This window comes from Dendrobates tinctorius, unplaced genomic scaffold (genome assembly GCF_039654945.1).
Source record: "Dendrobates tinctorius isolate UK_male_01 unplaced genomic scaffold, ASM3965494v1 ptg000212l, whole genome shotgun sequence".
Classification (NCBI taxonomy): Eukaryota; Metazoa; Chordata; class Amphibia; order Anura; family Dendrobatidae; genus Dendrobates; species Dendrobates tinctorius.
The window spans coordinates 607,372-628,460 of NW_027361879.1; the positions used below are offsets into that span (position 1 = coordinate 607,372).

Sequence of the window (21,089 nt, forward strand, 5' to 3'; positions counted from 1 at the left end):
TAATGATCAACCCAGGAGCACAAGCGCTCCCCTATAGACACTATGCTAGCCACAATTGGTCTCATTGGTGGGGGAAATCTATTGTTATGTATCTTGGGAAGCGCATGATATATTGGAACTACTGGGTGATCATAAAAAGATTATCCATAATTTTTTTTATCAAAAACCTTCATGTGTAAACCCTCTTGTAGAAGGTTATACAGCATGAGATTAAAATCCATTGTAGGATCAGAAAAAATGTATTGATATACATTTGCATTCTCCAAGTCAATCAAATTATTTTTTTTATATAAATTTGCATCCACTAAGATCAGGGCCGGTTTTAGGCAAAGTGGGGCCCTAGGCAAAGATTAAAAAGGGGCCCCAAATGATAACATATTGCACATCACACAGAAGCATTTCAGCTGTAGTTACATGCGCTGAGTTCAGGCTGCTAAACAAGCGTGATCGACAATATTGAAATCGTTCAACTTTTGTTTCCCGGCCTCTTTACACCAACTGAGAAAGAATGATGGGAACAGAACAATCACTAACAGGTCAATCTGTCCCCATACAATATGTTACTCACTGTTACTCGGGACACCGTACTAGGCAGAGCGAAGTTCTCCGGAGTGGACCCTCTGGACCGTGGCACCGAGGGACCCCGAACGAGCGACCAGGTGTGGCCGACCCTTATACAGGGACCGTTAGGCGCAGGTCCGGGGGTTCAAATGCCACGGTAGCCGGAACCAAGAGGGGCGGCTCGGAATAGATCCGGTAGACTGGACTGGAGCTGGACCGCGAGCTGGAACCCGGGTTGGTGCGGCTTGTGATGGACAGCAGGTACGGAGTCGGGTAGGCAGTGCTGGAGCAGGTACGGAGACTGGGCCGGAACAGGTACAGACCCAGGACTGGAGCTGGTACGGACCCAGGACTGGGACAGGTACGATCCCGGAACTGGAGCAGGTGTGGACTTAGGACTGGAACCGGTACGACCACAGGACTGGAGCAGGTGTGGACACAGGGCTGGAACAGGAACGGACACAGGACTGGAACAGGTGCGGACACAGGACTAGAACAGGAACGGAGACAGGACTGGAACTGGAACGGACACAGGACTGGAACTGGAACGGACAAGATAGATTAGCACAAGGAGCCTGATGACAGGCGAGCGTGCGGACCCAAAGGTGCTGAATGAACAACAGCGGTCAGGCGCCTCCATTAAGGGAGGACGACCTGATATAGCAGCCGCTGTGCTCCCATTGGCCCGGCGGCGCCATCAGGGCAGGGCGCCGCCGGAGGCCGGGTCAGATGGGGAGAGCTGACCGCGGCCTACGGCGCATGCGCGAGACCCGCGGTGACGTCACCAGCTGCGGCCGCACAGAGAAGGAAGCCGGCGTCTGGGCTGGGAGGAGCGCGGCTGCCGGACGTGGTAAGTATGGCTGCGCGCACTGGGAGACCTGACGGGGAGCGTGGTCAAGCTGCTGCTCCATAACGCCCTGCCTTTACAGGAAAGTCATGTCTCTGAAGCGATGGCTGGGGGACCACCACAATGCAGGGAGACTACGGTACACAAGATGAGGTGCAAACAACAAAGGGTTAATTTAGTTACAGGCAAGGAATGCAGTGTTTAGGAAAATGCAGAAACGGGTATGCAATGAAAACAGACAATTTACAAGGATAATAATTTCTAGCTGGGCCGTCAAATAGCACGGAGCACCAACTATCATAGCTCAATGTATTTATCTAACTGGCAAGACAACACAGTAAAGGAATGTATGATGCTACACTAACTATAACCTTTAGAACAATGAGGATAATGTACTAATAAAAATAATAAAATGAAAAATCCACAACCCCTCTAGAAATGTGGATGGCAAACCATCCGGTGAAAGAACCCAATACCAATGAGTATGGTGGAAGATGATACTGACAGAGTGCCAAGTGGAAATAATATATACAGCAACACGTGAAGATAAATAAAAACACCTTTATTGATATATAAATGGGTGTACACTTAAATAAAATAAAAAATAATAATAAAAAGGCATCCCAAATGAATGTGTAATATTGGATTATAATATCCTACAACATAGGGTAAAATATATACCCATGAGGCACAAGCTCAAAAGGAATATAAAAAAAAGAAAAAATTAAAATAAATATTAATGGAACCTTAATAAAGCCCCCAAAAGGAATTGTGTATACAATGCACCATATAATGATGAATATCCAAAAATTGTGTAAACACAATATACAAAAAGTAGCTGTGCAAACAATATGTAAAATAAAAAAGTGCAATGAAAAAAATTGGTGCAGTGAACAAAAAAGAGACACTACAGGAGTGTCACACAATGTGAGAGGGGAAAGAAATAATGGGAGCTGGAGAGAAAATAATACCTAATGAGCCAAAGGATGATGCCTGGGGATGCCTGTGAACGCGCCCCGACGCGCGTTTCGGAATAAAACTTCCTTCGTCAGGGGGTATAACCTATCTGGCCTTTGCTAACCTGGCCACACTACTGCCGTGCTCTATCTATTGCAGCCTATCCTAAACCCTAGCATGTGCACAGAAGAGGTTAACACTCACAGTAGCGTTGGTATCTCAGTCCAATCCCGGGGCCCCTGCAAGATGGTGCGCACTTCTTCCTGGAAGCTCCGTGGAACATGGTCTTTTCCTTGTGTGCAGGTCCAGTGATGCTCTTAGAAATGATGGATCCCTAATCTGGATTCCTTTCTTGTCCTTTCTTCGTGGCTCCTCACAGCAACATAGGAAAGCCACCTTGTTTTCTGCAGAAGAGTTTACAAAGTCTTTCCTTCACAGCTCAGGCACGTCTCGTTCCTGCAGAAATCTCGGCTCTCTCCTCACACACAGAAAAAAGCAGCCCCTCCCCTCTCCAGTGCTGGAGAAGAAACCACACAGTCTTTACAGCAGGGAAGTGTACAATGTCCCACTGCTCTAACCATGGGGGTGATGTCTCTTAAAGTGGCAGCTTGTCTCTATGATCCATAGCAACACCACCCCCTTACATCTCAGTCCCAATGTGCTGTCTTGTGTGGGGTATACACTCACTTGTAGGGCGCAAGCCTTCCCGCCTACAGGCCTCCATCTTCAGGAGCTGTCACACACATATAAAGGGACACCCAGTTAGTTTTAACAGCCAAATGTTTATTGGACAGTTCGAGTTCATCAGATTTTAACACGCAGTTTCGGGCAAAGCACTTCTTGTTTCCTTAATACAGTACATTTTCAGTATTGCTATCCATTCCTCCAGGACTATCCCTACATTTACTGGTTCCTTCAGCCCCAGGGATTTCCTGTCCAGTACAGCAATGCACCTGAGATCCATTACCTTCCCTTCACGTGATTCCATCTCCATCGTCCCCTGTATGCCAGAGAATAGGGAACTCTCCATAGTACCTATACAGAGCCTTGAGCTGTGGACATTGCAGAAATGTCCGCAGGGATTCCAGTAAGGCCTCCCACTGCCAAGAATGATATATCCTTGCTGTCGCTAGCAGACCACTTCACTTGAACCTGGCCTTAGTTACTGTACTTTCGTATCTGCCTCCTACCAGGAAGCAGTTCCTTTTTACTGGGACTTGTCCATCCCAGTATGGGCTACTCCCAAACTTTAACTATGTGTGTCTCTACAGTTTGTAACTGACAACACTCCTGCCCAAACATTGTACATTACACTTATAATACTTACCAAGGTCTATCTTACCTTACAGTCACTATCTATACTAACAGCTTGGCTATACTTATCTTACACCTATATTCCTGCAACACACTATGCCTATTATACTAACAATACTTACCACATCCTATACATCATACATTACTATATCACAATATATACATAAAAGACACATGACCTTATTTACACTATATTGTAACGCGATTGGTGACTTTTGGGGTAGGAACATGACAGTATAGTCCACCACTAATACAACACTATAGCAAACAGTGGAGATGCCAAGGACTGCAAATGCCTTATAAGAATAAAATGATTACTTTTGGCATTCAATTGATTAGTATAATCAGCATTTATTGGAGGAAAAAAGGAAGGGTGGATCTCAAGGGGTTGTAAAAGCTGAGGCGTGAAGACATCTTCCTCTTTCTCCCATCTTCTGCATGTGGATCATCATCGCAGGGTGAGGAATACCACAATGGTGATGACAAGGAGAAGCTGGTATTGGAGAGAGAAAACAGATAAGGAATGAAAAGGACTTTGGTTAACTATTGCAATTGGTTCAAAATTCTATGACCTTTCTTTGGCCAGTTTTTGGTACGCGAGTCAGGTTTATCATTAACCCGCTATCAAGTCAAATCCGTCATTTAGTTGTTTTTACGTCAAATTGGGGTTTACACAATTCGGAACACATTGCACTTGATCTTAGTGAGGATGCAATGCAATTAAGAAGTTGGGCAGGTGGAAGTCTTCTTGTTTTCGTGCTTACATTAGGCCTAATTTGTTGTGAACTAGCATGCAACGGTATATAAAGTACTGTGGAATATGTTGGAGCTATAGAACGCTTTGTGAAAATGAAAAAAAATTGGGGCAACGGCCGTGGTCTAGGCATCAAGCAGGGAAGATGTGCCTGAGCACAGCTCTCTGCCCTAGACCTTTTTTTAAAAAGCTTTATCCTCAACACACAGGACCACTCTGGCCTTCTGACCCTACATGCATGCCAGCTTGGTTAGAGAAACCACCTGAGAGACTGTAGTGGACACTGAGGCCTGGAGCCGGGGAACACCTTTCCCGCCGTGTGCTCTGCATTGGAGGCAGTGGCGTAGCGTGAGGTAGGCGGGGGGGTGGTCCGCCACAGGCGGCACATGTGTGGGGGCGGCGCAGCAGCAGCAATTTCTCTCTGTGGGAGAAGCACGGAGGCAGTGAGGCACAGTGCAGTGCAGCGGCGGGCAGGGAGCAATCACAGCAGCTCCGCTGCCTGCAAGTGGGAATAGCAGGAGCGGAGCTGCAAGGGTCCGTCCTGCTTCCTGCCCAGTGGCCGCGCTTCCTGTTTGACACAGAAGCGCCGCTGAATGACGTCATCATTCAGCGGCCGCTGCTGTGTGAGCGAGGAAGCGCGGGCGATGCTGCGGACAGGTGAGAGTAGAGAGGTGGTGTCTGTGTGTATGTCTGTCTGTCTGTGTGTATGTGTGTGTGTGTGTGTGTGTGTGTGTGTGTGTGTGTGTGTGTATGTATGTATGTCTATGTTTGTGTGTGTCTGTGTGTGTGTAGGTTAGCCTGGCCCTGGAGGAGATGGGGACATGAGAAGACTGTGATGGGGAGAGAGAAGGCCATAATGCCTGGGCCTGGGGTGATGGGAGAAGGCCATAATGCCTGGGCCTGGGGTGATGGGAGAAGGCCATGAGGGGGTAATAGGAGAAGGCCATGATGGGGGTGATGCAGAGAAGGCAATGATGGGAGTGATGGAGCAAGCAATGATGGGAGTGATGGAGCAGGCAATGATGGGGGTGATGGAGCAGACAATGATGGGAGTGATGGGGTGATGGAGCAGGCAATGATGGGAGTCATGGAGAGAAGGCAGTGATGGGGTGATGGAGAAGGCAATGATGGGAGTGATGGGGAGAAGACAATGATGGGGTGATGGAGAAGGCAATGATGGGAGTGATGGGGAGAAGACAATGATGGGGTGATTGAGCAGGCAATGATGGGAGTGATGGGGAGAAGGCAGTGATGGGGTGAAGGAGAAGGCAATGATGGGAGTGATGGAGCAGGCAATGATGGGGGTGATGGAGCAGGCAATGATGGGACTGATGGGGTGATGGAGCAGGCAATGATGGGAGTGATGGGGTGAAGAAGAAGGCAATGATGGGAGTGATGGAGCAGGCAATGATGGGAGTGATGGGGTGATGGAGCAGGCAATGATGGGAGTCATGGGGTGATGGAGAAGGCAATGATGGGAGTGATGGGGAGAAGACAATGATGGGGTGATGGAGCAGGCAATGATGGGAGTGATGGGGAGAAGGCAGTGATGGGGTGAAGGAGAAGGCAATGATGGGAGTGATGGAGCAGGCAATGATGGGGGTGATGGAGCAGGCAATGATGGGACTGATGGGGTGATGGAGCAGGCAATGATGGGAGTGATGGGGTGATGGAGAAGGCAATGATGGGAGTGATGGGGAGAAGACAATGATGGGGTGATGGAGCAGGCAATGATGGGAGTGATGGAGCAGGCAATGATGGGGGTGATGGAGCAGACAATGATGGGAGTAATGGGGTGATGGAGCAGGCAATGATGGGAGTGATGGGGTGATGGAGAAGGCAATGATGGGAGTGATGGGGAGAAGACAATGATGGGGTGATGGAGCAGGCAGTGATGGGGAGAAGACAATGATGGGGTGATGGAGCAGGCAATGATGGGAGTGATGGGGAGAAGGCAGTGATAGGGTGAAGGAGAAGGCAATGATGGGGAGAAGGCAAGGGTGGGGGTGATGGGGAGAAGGCAATGATGGGGGTGATGGAGAGGGCAATGATGGGGTGGTAGGGGAAAAATAAATGATGATGGGGTGGTGGGGGAGAATGCAATGACGGTGGTGGTGGAAAGGGCAATAAATGGGGGTGGTGGAGGAGGAGGAAATGATGGAGGTGGTGGAATGGGCAATGATGGGAGTGGTGGGGGAGAAAGCAAAGATAGTGGTGGGGGAGAAGAAAATGATGGAGGTGGTGAAGAGGGCAATGATGGGGTGGGGGAGAGGACAATAATGGGATGTGAGGGGAGGAGGACAATGAGGAGTGTGGGGGATTGGGATGGGAGGAAGGGGGACTTATAATGGCCTTAGGAACAGGGGGAGGTGGAGGAAGACATTATCGTTTATTATGTCTAACACAGTCCCTTAGTATATCGTGTACTCACTATGTCTAACACAGTCCCTTAGTATATAGTGTACTCACTAATTCTGTATAACACCATCCTTAGTTATATAGTTTCCTCTTTTATTATGTATAACACCGTCCCTTATTACGTACCATCCTCTCTAGTTATATATGATGCCGTCCCTTATTATATAGCTTCCTCTGCTGTTATGTATAGTGCTGTCTCTTACATAGTGTATTCTTGTTAATTTTGTTATTTACAGCGCCCTCTTTTATTACATAGTCCCCTCTCTTTTTAGATATAAAATGACTGCTGATCGAGGAGCCGGTGACCAAACTAACAGTCCATCAGCTCCTCCATTAGAAAAGGAAGCTTTCCCATGCTCCATCAGCCATCATTGCATTATACAGCTAACAAGACAGGACGGTATGTAATAAAAAACAGGGCTCTATATAATCCAATATGTAAGGTCTGTCACATTATTAAAAATTATTATTAAAAAGCCATTAGGTCTTCATCCAGCATCATCAAGCTAATACATACATATATATAGAGAACTGCAAGAAGATGAAAGTCTAGAAATAATAGCAGCAGAGTTAGTAGCAGACTAAAAATTAGATCTTTGAGTGTAGTGTGGGCTCTTTGGATGCTTCCGGATTATCAACGACCAAAGGGGCGGCAAATTTTTCGACCGCCCCGGGCGCCACAAACAGTAGCTACGCCACTGATTGGAGGACAAAGGTCGAGTGCCCATTCCCCTTCTCATGGAGGTCTGATCTTATCCCAGCCCGAAGCAGAGAAATGCGATATCCCCCAGAATGCTGAGGACAGGAGCACCAAAGACAGAGGCGAGGAGCCGGAGGTCCCCACCAGCGTCCCTAGAGACCTGCGTTCGGCACAGCCCAAGTCCACATAATAAGTAGTGCCTGAGTCTCCTGAGCACCGGAGTCTCAGTACAGAACGCTGGACACCTTCACTTGGGAACGAGGTGTGATATACTGCAGGACAATCACGGACTTTTAGCAGAAAGCAAATGCACAAACCAGTGGCATTTATCCCTCACATACTTTTGTTTTGCTAAGCAAATTTCAGCATTGCTATATCTGTAACCTATCTTGTAGGCCTCCCCTGACATCTAGTGGCCACTCATTATAGCCACACCATCTAGCACACTACAACACACAATTTTCTATGCTGTCCAGACCAGCAAAATATCATGATTTGGCAATATTTTTCAACCTGAAATGAAACCTGACCAGGAACGCTTAATGAGCTGAAGCCCGAGGCTTCCATGATGACTTAACCTTCTCTCCTCTCCACCCTGTAAAGCACAACGTGCAATATGCTTATCCTTTAGCTCACTTAACCAGTACAGGGCTATAGTTAGCAGATTATCCAACAATTCATAACCGTCCTCACACCGAAATCATGCAGAACTGCCTCAGCGAATCCTAACCTCAAGAATCAACCTCCAGCAGAATACGGCAATAATATGTCTTCTGGACCACACTCTTCAGCTGAATCATCCTGCTCCTCTACAACAGACCGGGTTGACTCGGAAATGATTGCAGCATCCACAAACAGGATCCCATGTACTTCTACCTTGTACCATACTAACCTACTATCACAGTTCCAGTTAATCCTACACTCTAAGCTTTCCAACATGCCAGTTAAACTAACTAAAGAACTTTCCAACTAAATTAAAGATCTAGGATCTCGCACCTTCGACCTCAAAGACAAGATGGACTCTATCACTGCAGCCCTCATTACCTACGAAAAAGAGATGGAGATGCTCCATGAAGAAATCTACTACTTCAACAATAAATTGATCGGGCTCGCAGAAATAATATTTGCATCAGAGGCCTGCCCGAGACTATCATTGACTTTCAATCTACTGCAATTGGCATATTTCAGGAACTTCTACCTGGAATTCCCATTGAGCAGCAAAAGATGGACCGCATTCATGGAGTGCTGTGCAAATGCACATCTGATATGGTTCACCCCGCGACATTATTCTGAAACTTCATTTTTACAAAAGAAAATAACATTAATAGCGACTATGACGCTAGTCACTACTCACGGATAAGCAGAGAGGCTGGTTAATCAATGGTCCGAGGTCAGAAGCCAGGAGGGTACATCATAGACAGAGGAAAAAAACAAAAGAATAGTCAGGTAAAAGTCTGGGGGTCAAAAGCCAGGAATTTACGTCATAGACAAATAATTATCTGAACAGGAGACACATGGATGAAGCTCAAGCAAAACTCAAACTCCGATTGGACAACTGAACTGTTCATCAAATATGGACAGCTCAGCATGCCCCAGCTCTAGATTGGATGACAGACAGTAATTCACTGCATCCAGAAACACAGGAAGATGGAATTGTTACAGCAGAATGGAATTCCTCACCCCTGAAGTTGCCCCCACAAACATAGCCAAGAGACAGGCAATGAAACCATACCTGGAAATCCTGTGTTCCAAAAATGTCAAATACTGTTGGGAATTCCCATTTAAATTGATCTTCAGCTTCCTGGATGTGGTTCACACTGTCCTATCCCCAAAAACAGACTCCAAAATAAATTAAAAGCAAGACTGCATAAAATGCAAAATGTACATAAAGCGTCTCAGAATCACTCCCATGGCACCAGAATGGGCAAGCGCAGATAAAGGCTGACCAGGTCCTAATATGGACATATCAGGTCTAAACTCTGCACCGCCTAACCAGCAACCACAGATGAAGGGTGAAACAGGCCTAGATACAGGTGCCAAAAATCAAATAGAGCCTGGAGCACGGCAGGGCTGCTGTGTGTCTGGGCCTGTTTCACCCTTCATCTGTGGTTGCTGGTCTGGCAGTGCGGAGGTTAGACCTGATATGTCCATGTCCGGACCTGGCCAGCCTTTATCTGCGCTTGCCCTTAGTGGTGCCATGGGAGTGATTCTGAGACGCTTCAGGTACATTTTGCATTTTATGCAGTCTTGCTTTTAATTTATTTAAAATTATTGATAAATAATAATTATTTAAAATGATTCAGTCTACTTTGTCTTTAAATCATTAGTTGTAAAACAAATATGACTGCTACCTAATGGTGACGGGCACCATTTTAGATGAACTGGTGACCTTTGTTTCCTACTGTGCCCCCAACACCCACCGATCTACCTTTCTCTCCCATCTGTTTGACCTAGTCTCTGAGCATGCTCAAGGCACTACATTGCTCTGCGGTGATGCAAACTGTATACTTAATCCTAAACTCAATAAGTCTACAGACACCTAACCCCCTATTCCCTCACCATCTCCACTTTCAGCAGACTCGGTTTCCATCTACAAAAACCTTTCCCACTATTAGTGGGTAGACTTATGGAAAGAGATTAAAGCTGTAGCTCGCCTGGTAGAGCTGTATATGAGCGCTAAAAATGACTCTACTCCTTAAATTACTCTATATATTTTGTGTATTATCAATCCCCGTCCCATCCCATTACCTCAAAAGAAAGCAATGCCTAGTTAACACCTTTGTTAGGAAGGGTGGCTCCAGGAGTCAATAGAGCTATTGTCACCGTCTGAAAGTGGGTCTGGGAGTTCCCAATCTAATCAAACACTACCAAGCAGCCCAACTAACCCAATTAACCTTATATCATGCCTCCTCTGTACGTCCTCTGTAGTTTTCTTTGGAAGCTCCTAAGTGTCACTCATGGACCTTCGATGTATTGTAATGGCTCCTACCCACTCAGAGCAAACAAATTATGAAGCCTATTATGTTGCACTTACTCAAAATCAGGTACTTTCTGAAATACTCTTTGAATCTAGTTTCCCCCTTTGTGCCCCTTTCCCCTGTAGGGGGTGGACTGACCTATGGGCCTGTCTGATGAAGAGGGAAAAAGTAAAGAGGATGATGTATACAATGCTTTATTCTGACTTGTATGTGTTTGTAAGGGACAACAGCTAGAATTGGGAAAAGACAGTGTAGTACTGGGTTTTGGCCACAAGATGGAGACAGAGAGCAGTGAGAAAAGGACTCAACAGCAAGCCTTAGGCTTAGGAAACCGCATAGTCATGGTGGGCAGAGTTACGGGACTGAGAGGGGGACTTCCAGAAAGAGGAGATATAAAGGAGAGTCCCAGGGGAAGGACAGACACCCAGGAGGAAGAGAGAAGCGGGAAGAGTTCAGCAGGGGATAGAGGAGGGAGAAGCTCAGGGAGGACAGAAGAGGGAGAGACGGTGTGTTGGAGAAGGGGGTGGCCCTGAGAGGACAGCTGCAGGATGGGACGGCAGTGTCTTAACGGAGGTCTGGGGTACAGGACGGCTGGACACCAAAGAGTGAGTAGGTGTTGCAGCAGGCAGACTCGGACGGGGAAAGTGCAGTGGCCATGGGCCTAACGGCAGCCACAGTGAAGACACCCAGGGGTCTTATCGAACAGAGGCAGAAGGAAAGTGACAGATACCCAGGCCAGGGAGCAGAAGCTGTTGTGTCTGCTTTGGATGTCAAGAGGACACCCAATAAAATTTGGACCTGATTGAACTGATTTCTGCGTCTGTCTCCCGTCTGTTCCGCAGTCGAAAGGGACCACCCCCCAGTCGGCCCACATACTACACCCCCTATGGGGCAATATGCAATTTCCCCCAGGCAATGAGTACCTCTTAGGTTTTTCTCATGGATTGCAGCAGGGATCACTAGATTCCACCAGGTAGTTAATGTTGATGTTTTTATTCCATTCCCAGTCCTTCAAGAAAAATATAATCAGCCCTCTAGAGAAACATTTTGTCATCTGCAAATTAATCATTTTATTTCCACACTGCTAAGGAACTCCACCCCCCCCCTTATCACACATTTCGAGCAAAAATGGTGTCATAACCCACACTCTCCTGGTACCATTTCTATACTTTAGGCTACTTTCACACATCAAGTTTGTTCCGACAGGCAAGATCTGGCTATTTTTAGAAAAACCGGATCTGGCGAAATCTGCCGCCGGAACCGGTTTTCTCTCATTGAATTGTATTAGCGCCGGATCCAGCTACATTTTTGATTCCGGTGTCTGAAAAAAACGTCTCTAGTAACGTTTTTTGTCTGCGGCGCTTCTGGCTTTTTGCTACAATGGAAGTCTATGGGCGCCGGAATGCGCCGGATCTGGAAAAAGACGGATCCGGCCACCGGTTTTTTAAGTCTGAACATGCTCAGATCCAATTGGCCGGCCCACAGGAAACAGATATAAACAATGCCAGTGAGGCCCTCATCCATTACCATGCAGCCAGCCAGCCACAGAGCAGCCAGCCGCAGAGCGGCCAGCGACAGAGCGGAGCCAGTGAGAGAGTGTGGCCAGCCACAGAGCAGCCAGCAGCCGCAGAGCAGCCAGACGCAGAGCCAGGCCAGCCAGCTACAGCCATGCAGTGGCAGACATGTCTTCTTCTTCTGGGAGCCCACACCCTGCAATTCTGTCAGATAATACTCAGTTTCTTCCTGAAAATTATTGCAAATACAAATTCTTTGGTATTATTATCTTCATTTAATATGTCTTAAATGAAAAAAACACAAAAAGAATTGTCCTAAAGCTAAATTGGATATAATTCCACACCAAACATAACAAAGAGGGTGGACAAAAGTATTGGCACTGTTCGAAAAATCATGTGATGCTTCTCTAATTTGTGTAATTAACAGCACCTGTAACTTACCTGTGGCACCTAACAGGTGTTGGCAATAACTGAATCACACTTACAGCCAGTTGACATGGATTAAAGTTGACTCAACCTCTGTCCTGTGTCCTTGTGTGTACCACATTGAGCATGGAGAAAAGAAGGAAGACCAAAGAACTGTCTGAGGACTTGAGAAACCAAATTGTGAGGAAGCATGAGCAATCTCAAGGCTACAAGTCCATCTCCAAAGACCTGAATGTTCCTGTGTCTACCGGGCGCAGTGTCATCAAGAAGTTTAAAGCCCATGGCACTGTGGCTAACCTCCCTAGATGTGGATGGAAAAGAAAAATTGACAAGAGATTTCAACGCAAGATTGTGCGGATGTTGGATAAAGAACCTCGACTAACATCCAAACAAGTTCAAGCTGCCCTGCAGTCCGAGGGTACAACAGTGTCAACCCGTACTATCCGTCAGCGTCTGAATGAAAAGGGACTGTATGGTAGGAGACCCAGGAAGACCCCACTTCTTACCCTGAGACATAAAAAAGCCAGGCTGGAGTTTTCCAAAACTTACCTGAAAAAGCCTAAAACGTTTTGGAAGAATGTTCTCTGGTTAGATGAGACAAAAGTAGAGCTTTTTGGGCAAAGGCATCAAAATAGAGTTTACAGGAGAAAAAAAGAGGCATTTAAAGAAAAGAACACGGTCCCTACAGTACAGTCAAACATGGCGGAGGTTCCCTGATGTTTTGGGGTTGCTTTGCTGCCTCTGGCACTGGACTGCTTTCGTGTGCATGGCATTATGAAGTCTGAAGACTACCAACAAATTTTGCAGCATAATGTAGGGTCCAGTGTGAGAAAGCTGGGTCTCCCTCAGAGGTCATGGGTCTTCCAGCAGGACAATGACCCAAAACACACTTCAAAAAGCACTAGAAAATGGTTTGAGAGAAAGCACTGGAGACTTCTAAGGTGGCCAGCAATGAGTCCAGACCTGAATCCCATAGAACACCTGTGGAGAGATCTAAAAATAACAGTTTGGAGAAGGCACCCTTCAAATATCAGGGACCTGGAGCAGTTTGCCAAAGAAGAATGGTCTAAAATTCCAGCAGAGCATTGTAAGAAACTCATTGATGGTTACCGGAAGCGGTTGGTCGCAGTTATTTTGGCTAAAGGTTGTGCAACCAAGTATTAGGCTGAGGGTGCCAATACTTTCGTCTGGCCCATTTTTGGAATTTTGTGTGAAATGATCAATGTTTTGCTTTTTGCTTCATTCTCTTTTGTGTTTTTTCATTTAAGACAAATTAAATGAAGATAATAATACCAAAGAATTTGTGTTTGCAACCATTTTCAGGAAGAAACTGAGTATTATCTGACAGAATTTCAGGGGTGTCAATACTTTTGGCCACAACTGTATATAGTATTATTTTTATTCTGAACAATAATACAAATGCCCTTAAATTTTAAAGCCCTAAAATTTTATCACACTGCATCTCTGATAAGCTATCTCAGAGCACGTTGTCCCTTTTACTGCACTGGCTATAACAATAACAAATGGACAATAACAGTGCTCCATTTGCTGTTCCACATATTTGTGCCCTCTAGATGGTAAAATTGCCCCCTAGAAAATGTTAATGCCTTGTGCAAGTGCCCTAGAAAACAGTGACCAGATTTTCCCCCTAGAAAGTAATAATGCCCTGTGTATTCTTTTGGTGGTCACAATACATTAAGTGCTCTTATAACAATAATGCTTCTTAATTGCTACACTTAATATTTAATAATATCCCCAGAATACCCCAATGTACAGCACCCATATACACAGTATGATGGGCCAACAGCTCCCCTATACACAGTATGATTTGTCCACAACTCCCCTTTACACTCCCCCTTACACTCCCCTTTTAAATTTTATCAACGCCGGTGCTGAAACTGTTTTACATCACAATTTGCACAGCTTTGAAATCTGCCCTACGCTTCGACAAACAATTTTGCACAAGTCTCTTTGGATATTAATTTCTTGAAATGCATCTCTTATGCAATTTTTCAAGTCACGGACACTTTTGGATTTTCGACTATAAACTTTGTCCTTGAGTACTCCCAAAATGAACAAATTCGTTGGGGGTCACGTCTGGTGAACGTCAAGTAGGCCTTTTCCGCCAATCCATTTATTAGGAAATGTTTCATTACCCTATTTTACACATACTGTCCACCTAGTTTTGGACCCCCCTGTATATATATATATATATATATATATATATATATATACATATATTAATCGATAATTTTTGTATAACAGGAAGCTGCAGCAGCAGAAGAGGTGCTTCCCGAAGAAGACCGAAGGGGTGGAGAGATACCTGGAGTTGGCTCGCATTTGGTAAGTTTCTTGCATGTATCGCAGAAACACATCATCACACTACACACAACACATAAAAAAAGTGATCATTACAGACATCACACTGCACACAACACATAAACCAACATCCAAGCACATATTTTTTGTTTATTTTTATTTTATAGTCTTCTGATTCTGATGTTCGATCCAGAGGTCCTCAAAGCGCCTCCCAGGGTCGTCGGCATGTCCGGCCTGGCGGTCAACATCGGGTAAGCACCTTTATTTGTTTTATTTTTTTTTCCTACTTTATGTTGTTGTTTTGAGTCTAATGTTTTTGTTTTTTGTCTTTTTTAACAGGCTTCACAGTGTGCTTCTGACTCGGACGGTGAGGAGGAGGCCGGGCTAGATATTGACCTCCTCATCGATCTGATCCGAGAGCAGGAGCCACTGTGGAAGATGGGGGACCGCAGCCACACCGATATCATTGTCACCCGTCGGCTTTGGGAGCAAGTATGCCAGCAACTTTTGACCAACTGGGAGGACCTCGATGTTCGGGCCCAGAATAAAGCCCGTAAGTATACACAGTTCAGTTATGTTGCTGGATGTAAAGTGTTGTATACTAACCAATTTGTGCTTTCACTTTTCAGGCGAGAGAATTGTCAAGCGGTGGCGGTCAATCAGGGATCGCTTCAAGAAGGAGTTCAACAAAGAGATGCAGGCCCCGAGTGGATCTGGAGGACGCAGGAGCAAGTACAAATATGCCAACGCCCTGTCATTCCTCCGGTCATCGATGCTGAGCAGAAGGTAAATATAACCCACACCATTTAATAAAAAATGTTTACATGTCTAACACTTTTTTTGTTTCAGCCAGGGTCTTGCAATATCAATATATTAATTATATTTATTTCTGTTTATTCCACAGCACCATCTGCAGCAATCGGAAGCCTGCAGAGTTGAACCCTTCTGGGGCGATCCCTCAGGGACACTTTGACAGTCACGGCTCATCTGCACCTTCCCAACCTTCCCTCACATCTGATCCCTCGGTCCCATCCCCTTGCGTTGGAACGTTGTGGCTGACTGCATTGCATGAATCTGCTAGTGAGGATATAACTTTTCTTTTACTCCACCCCTCTGCTGCTGCCACCTCTAGTACACCTGTGGGTTTTGGGCGGCAACGCCAGAGGGGTCAGGAAAAGAGCTATGCACCCAAGTTCTTGCATCTGAGTGCATCCTTCCAGAACTGTCTCAAACTGTTGTCTGAGCAAATGACCGCAGGATTTAATTTGCTCAACAACAGTATTCTTGAGTTGCGCACACTCCTGGTTAGGATGCATTCAGATGCAAGCAAATCTCCCAACACACATTTTTCCAGTCAGTACTCGAGCGCATGGATAAGCTATCTCCTGACCAGCAGATGCATGTAATGCAATCGTGCCAGTCTGCTCTAGTGCATGTTAGCTCCCAAGCCACTCAACCCACCCCGTTACTTCCTCTCACACCTGCTCCCCCTCCAGCCACTGTCCCTCCTCCCCTTCCTATGCAATACCAGCATCATGTCCTGTACCAGCATCATGCCCCATACCATCATCAGGCCCCGTACCAACATACCGCCCTGTACAACTTCCCAACCACATCATCTGTGCCTCCACTCCCTGCCCACTACCACCAGTCTCCTTCAACATCCATCATGCCCCAAACACAACCCTCTTCTCCACCCTCCACCTCTTCTGCCTCCCAATCCATCCACTCCACCCCTCAAACCTTCCAAATTCCCAATACTACTCCCGGTTTCATGTCCACCCATTCTATTTCTTTCTCCACCCCTTCACCTGTTTTACCTACTGATCCTTCACCACCACCACCATCACTTTCCTCTCTCCACACTCCCAATGTCGAAGTGTCCCAATCTGACAGCCCCTCAAGCATTAAAACAAGGTAAAATACTGTGGGTAAAGAAGTTAAAATACTTTGGGGAAAAAACAACAACGTACACAACTTTGGGTAAAGAAGGTAAAATAATTTGGGTAATACACAACCAGGTACGCAACTTTGGGTAAAGAAGGTAAAATACTTTGGGTAAAGAAGGTAAAATACTTTGGGTAAGACACAACCAGGTACACAACTTTGAGTAAAGAAGCTAAAATACTTTGGGTAAAGAAGGTAAAATACTTTGGGTAAGACACAACCAGGTACACAACTTTGGGTAAAGAAGGTAAAATACTTTGGGTAAGACACAACCAGGTACACAACTTTGGGTAAAGAGGTAAAACACTTTGGGTAAGACACAACCAGGTACACAACTTTGGGTAAAGAAGGTAAAATACTTTGGGTAAAGAGATAAAACACTTTGGGTAAGGCACAACCAGGTATACAACTTGGGTAAAGAAGGTAAAATACTTTGGTTAAGGCACAACCAGGTACACAACTTTGGGTAAAGAAGGTAAAATACTTTGGGTAAAGAGGTAAAACACTTTGGGTAAGGCACAACCAGGTAAACAACTTGGGTAAAGAAGGTAAAATACTTTGGGTAAGACACAACCAGGTACACAACTTGAGTAAAGAAGATAAAATACTTTGGGTAAAGAAGGTAAAATACTTGGGGTACAGAAGGTCAATGACTTTTGGTTACAAAGTCCAAGAGAAATTTTTCAAACTCTCTCATCCTGCCAGTCTACTCTTCCTTGAGGTGAAATAATTTAATCAACAAATTTGTCCCTCATTCTGGAAACTGGCACAGAAATTCTATACGTAATGTTGTGATAATCATGCAAGGTGGTTTCTTCAGGGTGGTCATCAATGGAAATTTGTTCCTTGCATATAACAAAATTGTGCAGAACCACACAAGCTTTCACCACCTCGTCCACAGTTTCAGTCTTCAGGTTGATAGCGGTCAATAGAACTCGCCATTTGGCTGTCAGAATACCAAAAGCGCACTCCACCATTCTTCATGCTCGTGTGAGGTGGTAATTGAAAATTCTTTTAGTTGAAGTCAATCCACTACTGGAGTATGGTTTCAGGAGGTGTTCCGATAGTTGGAAGGCTTCATCCCCAACACAAACAAATGGCATTGGTGGCCCAGAAGTTTCAGGCAGCGGTCTTGGGGGTGGAAATTGGAAGGTGTTTTCATAGAGATGACGCAACATTGCAGACAATTTGAAAACTTGGGAATCATTGGAGCGGCCATAGGCCCCTATATCAACCACTATATACTTGTATTCAGCGTCAGCGATGGCCATGAGCACAATGGAGAAATATTTTTTATAGTTAAAATATTCCGATCCAGATCCAGCATGTTGGACGGTGCAGATATGTTTCCCGTCCGCTGCACCCAAGCAATTGGGAAACTGACAGATTTGTTGGAATTTGTCTGCAATTTCCAGCCAACTCTCCTGTCACGTCGCTGTCAGACTCGGGGCCTGCTGTTCCGGCTTCGGCCACTAGGAAGGGCCGGACTGGCACGTCGCCGCCAGACTCGGGGCCTGCTGGTCCGGCTTCGGCCACTAGGAGGCGCCGGACTGACACGTCGCCGCCAGACTCTGGGCCTGCTGTTCCGGTCTCGGCCACTAGGAGGCGCCGGACCGTCGCGTCGCAGGCGGACTCGGGGACGGCTGTTCCTGCCTCGGCCACTGGGAAGCGACGTGGTTCGCCCCTGGGTGAGGGTGGTGACAGAGAAGAGGCTCCTGCGCAGGCATCTGGTGGGTGCAGGCTCCGCCCCTCTGTCAGTCATGTAGGGCTTACTGCATCACCATCTGGCCTGGTCCTGGGGGCGGTCCTAATTACATCATCAGTCCGGGAACCTGTGAGGGATGACCTGATCCCTCAAATACCTTGGAACTGGTCTTGCAAGCCGCCGGATATATTCTTGGTTCCTCTGCGTGCTACTGTGTGAATTGCTATAGTTAACTCTGACCTCAGCCTGGATTTCTGACCATTCTATTGCCTGCCATTCTTGTACCTCTGCCTCTCTTCCGATTTTTTTAACACTGACCTTCGCTTGGATTCCTGACCCTTCTGCTGCCTGCTGATTCTGTACCTTTGCTGCCCTTCTGGTTTTACTGACCTTGGCGTGGACTTTTGACACTTCTTCTACCTGCTGATTTTGCACCTCTGCTGCCCACCGGCCTCTGACTCCTGCCTCCTGACCACGATTACGGGTTTTAGTTTTAACCCCTTGGCGGCCGTCCTGCTCTGGTCCACTGATCCACCCCCCTGGGCCTTGCTACAATTCCAGATCCCTGTATAGGGGTTGAGGGTCTCGGGGTTACTCGGGGTGCTGTTCCTACTGCAGCCAAGATTCGCAGACGGCCGTCACATCTCCATTGTGGGATGTGGTATAAACTCGGCATGTAAAGAGTCCCACAATGCATGGCATGTGTGCTTCACAATTCTGGAGATGGTGGAAATCCCAAGTCTGAACTGGAAATGGAGTGACGAAAGGGATTCGCCAGTTTCAAGGAATCTGTGACAAAAAAAGGGGAAAATGAGTACAAAATACCAGAAATTACATTACAGTTATAAGTCAGCTTTAACAGTTGGAGATACAATAAAAAGAATTATTAAAAACTACCAGCAACAACATTACAGTTAGAAGTGTGCTTTAAAAGGAGGAGATACAATAAAAATGGCTTACCGAAGAATCACCATCAGATGCTCTGGCGGTGAAATGGAGAAGCGGCAATATGTGTACTTCTTCTGATGAAGTGTCCAATTAGTTCCACCAATAAATCATAGTTCTCCATTTGCATCCAAACATATGAGAAAAATTTCTCAGGGGTTTCTCATAGCTCCATGCATAGTGTAGAATCCATCCCCTGCGTCATTCTCTTGGCTGTGATGGGGTGGATCCACAAACGTTGTCGGCGCAGACGCATGATGCACTGCTGTCTCTCTCGCTTCTGCTCCAGAACAATCACTTTCTAACGATTCGCCTCAACAGTAAAATCCACATTAATCTTCAGAATATTTGCTGTCACGCCTTCCATCCTCGCCAGACACTTGCTCTCCTCTACAACCTGCACTTGCTCCTCTACAACCTGTCAAATATGGCCTGTCGGAACACTGTATATATAGGTTTTCAGTAGCCAATCACGTTTGGGAGCCTCCCATTGGCGTTTTTAAAAACCGGCTCCGTCTTAAAACGGATTAAAAAAAAAAGGAAGAAACGGATGGAAAACTAATGAAACGGATCTGGGTTTTTTCCGGATCCACTAGATGGATCAGGTGGAAAAACGGATCCGTTTAATCAGTTATTCACACGCGACGCCGGATCCTACCTGTCGGAAAAAACCTGATGTGTGAAAGTAGCCTTACTCTCATATAAATTACACCTCACATAGACATAATTTAACTTATAAACCTACAAAAGACAAAATTAGAAAAACCCTACTGTAATTAAAGGGAACCTGTCACCCCCCAGGCGGTTTTAACTAAAAGTGCCACCTTGTGCAGCGCTAATGCTGCATTCTGTCAAGGTGGCTCTTTTAGTTGGGGTCCCCTCCACCGCTGAAAGAATCGTTTTTATAATTTGTCCCTTATACCTCTAGTTTGTTCGGGGGGCAGGTCTTTCCCCCTGGACACAGACGCCTCACAGCCGTCAGTCATTTCCTCCATTCTTCTGGGTGCCGCCTCCTCAGCGTTCAGTTATTGACCCGGCGCCTGCGATGTAATCTTGTTTCTTGGGCATGCGCAGTTAGCGCTGCCAGTCCACTGACATCACATGATGTCTTCCTTCTTGCACCTCCGTGGACGCGCCGCCCGAGATCCCGCCCCGCAGTCTCTTCTGATTTATTCACACTGCGGGCGGGATCTCGGGCCGCGCGTCCACGCAGGCGCGAGAAGGAAGACATCATGTGATGTCGGTGGACGGGCAGTGCTAACTCCGCATGCCCAAGAAACAAGATTACAGCGCAGGCGCCGGGTAAATAACTGAACACGGAGGAGGCAGCGCCCAGAAGAATGGAGAAAATGACTGATGGCTGTGAGGCGTCTGGGTCTGGGGGGAAAGACCTACCCCCCGGACAAACTAGAGGTATGAGGGACAAATTATAAAAATGATTCTTTCAGCGGTGGAAGGGACCCCAACTAAAAGAGCCACCTTGACAGAATGCAGCATTAGTGCTGCACAAGGTGGCTCTTTTAGTAAAAAACGCCTGGGGGGGGTGACAGGTTCCCTTTAAATAAATAAAACACAAAAGTGCATTTAAGTAATACAGAGTTCTTAGTAACACTGTATTTGATCAAATATAGCATAAAAGCCGTCCCACCATCGACAAAGTGACTCTGTGGTCGGGGTGGTCCTACACTGTCTAATATTAAAAAC

At 46.2% G+C, this 21,089-nt stretch overlaps 1 long non-coding RNA gene across 1 annotated transcript in view; it reads right to left on the reverse strand.

The window, feature by feature from the left end:
* Positions 1–3,255: 3,255 nt before the first annotated feature.
* Positions 3,256–21,089, reverse strand: part of LOC141058476 (uncharacterized) — a 30,222-nt gene continuing 12,388 nt past the window's right edge. The window contains exons 3-5 of the long non-coding RNA XR_012222180.1: positions 11,453–11,538; positions 8,906–8,920; positions 3,256–4,172 (exon numbers count right to left, since the gene is read on the reverse strand). This is a non-coding gene — a long non-coding RNA (uncharacterized lncRNA). The remainder of the gene's footprint in view (positions 4,173–8,905; positions 8,921–11,452; positions 11,539–21,089) is intronic.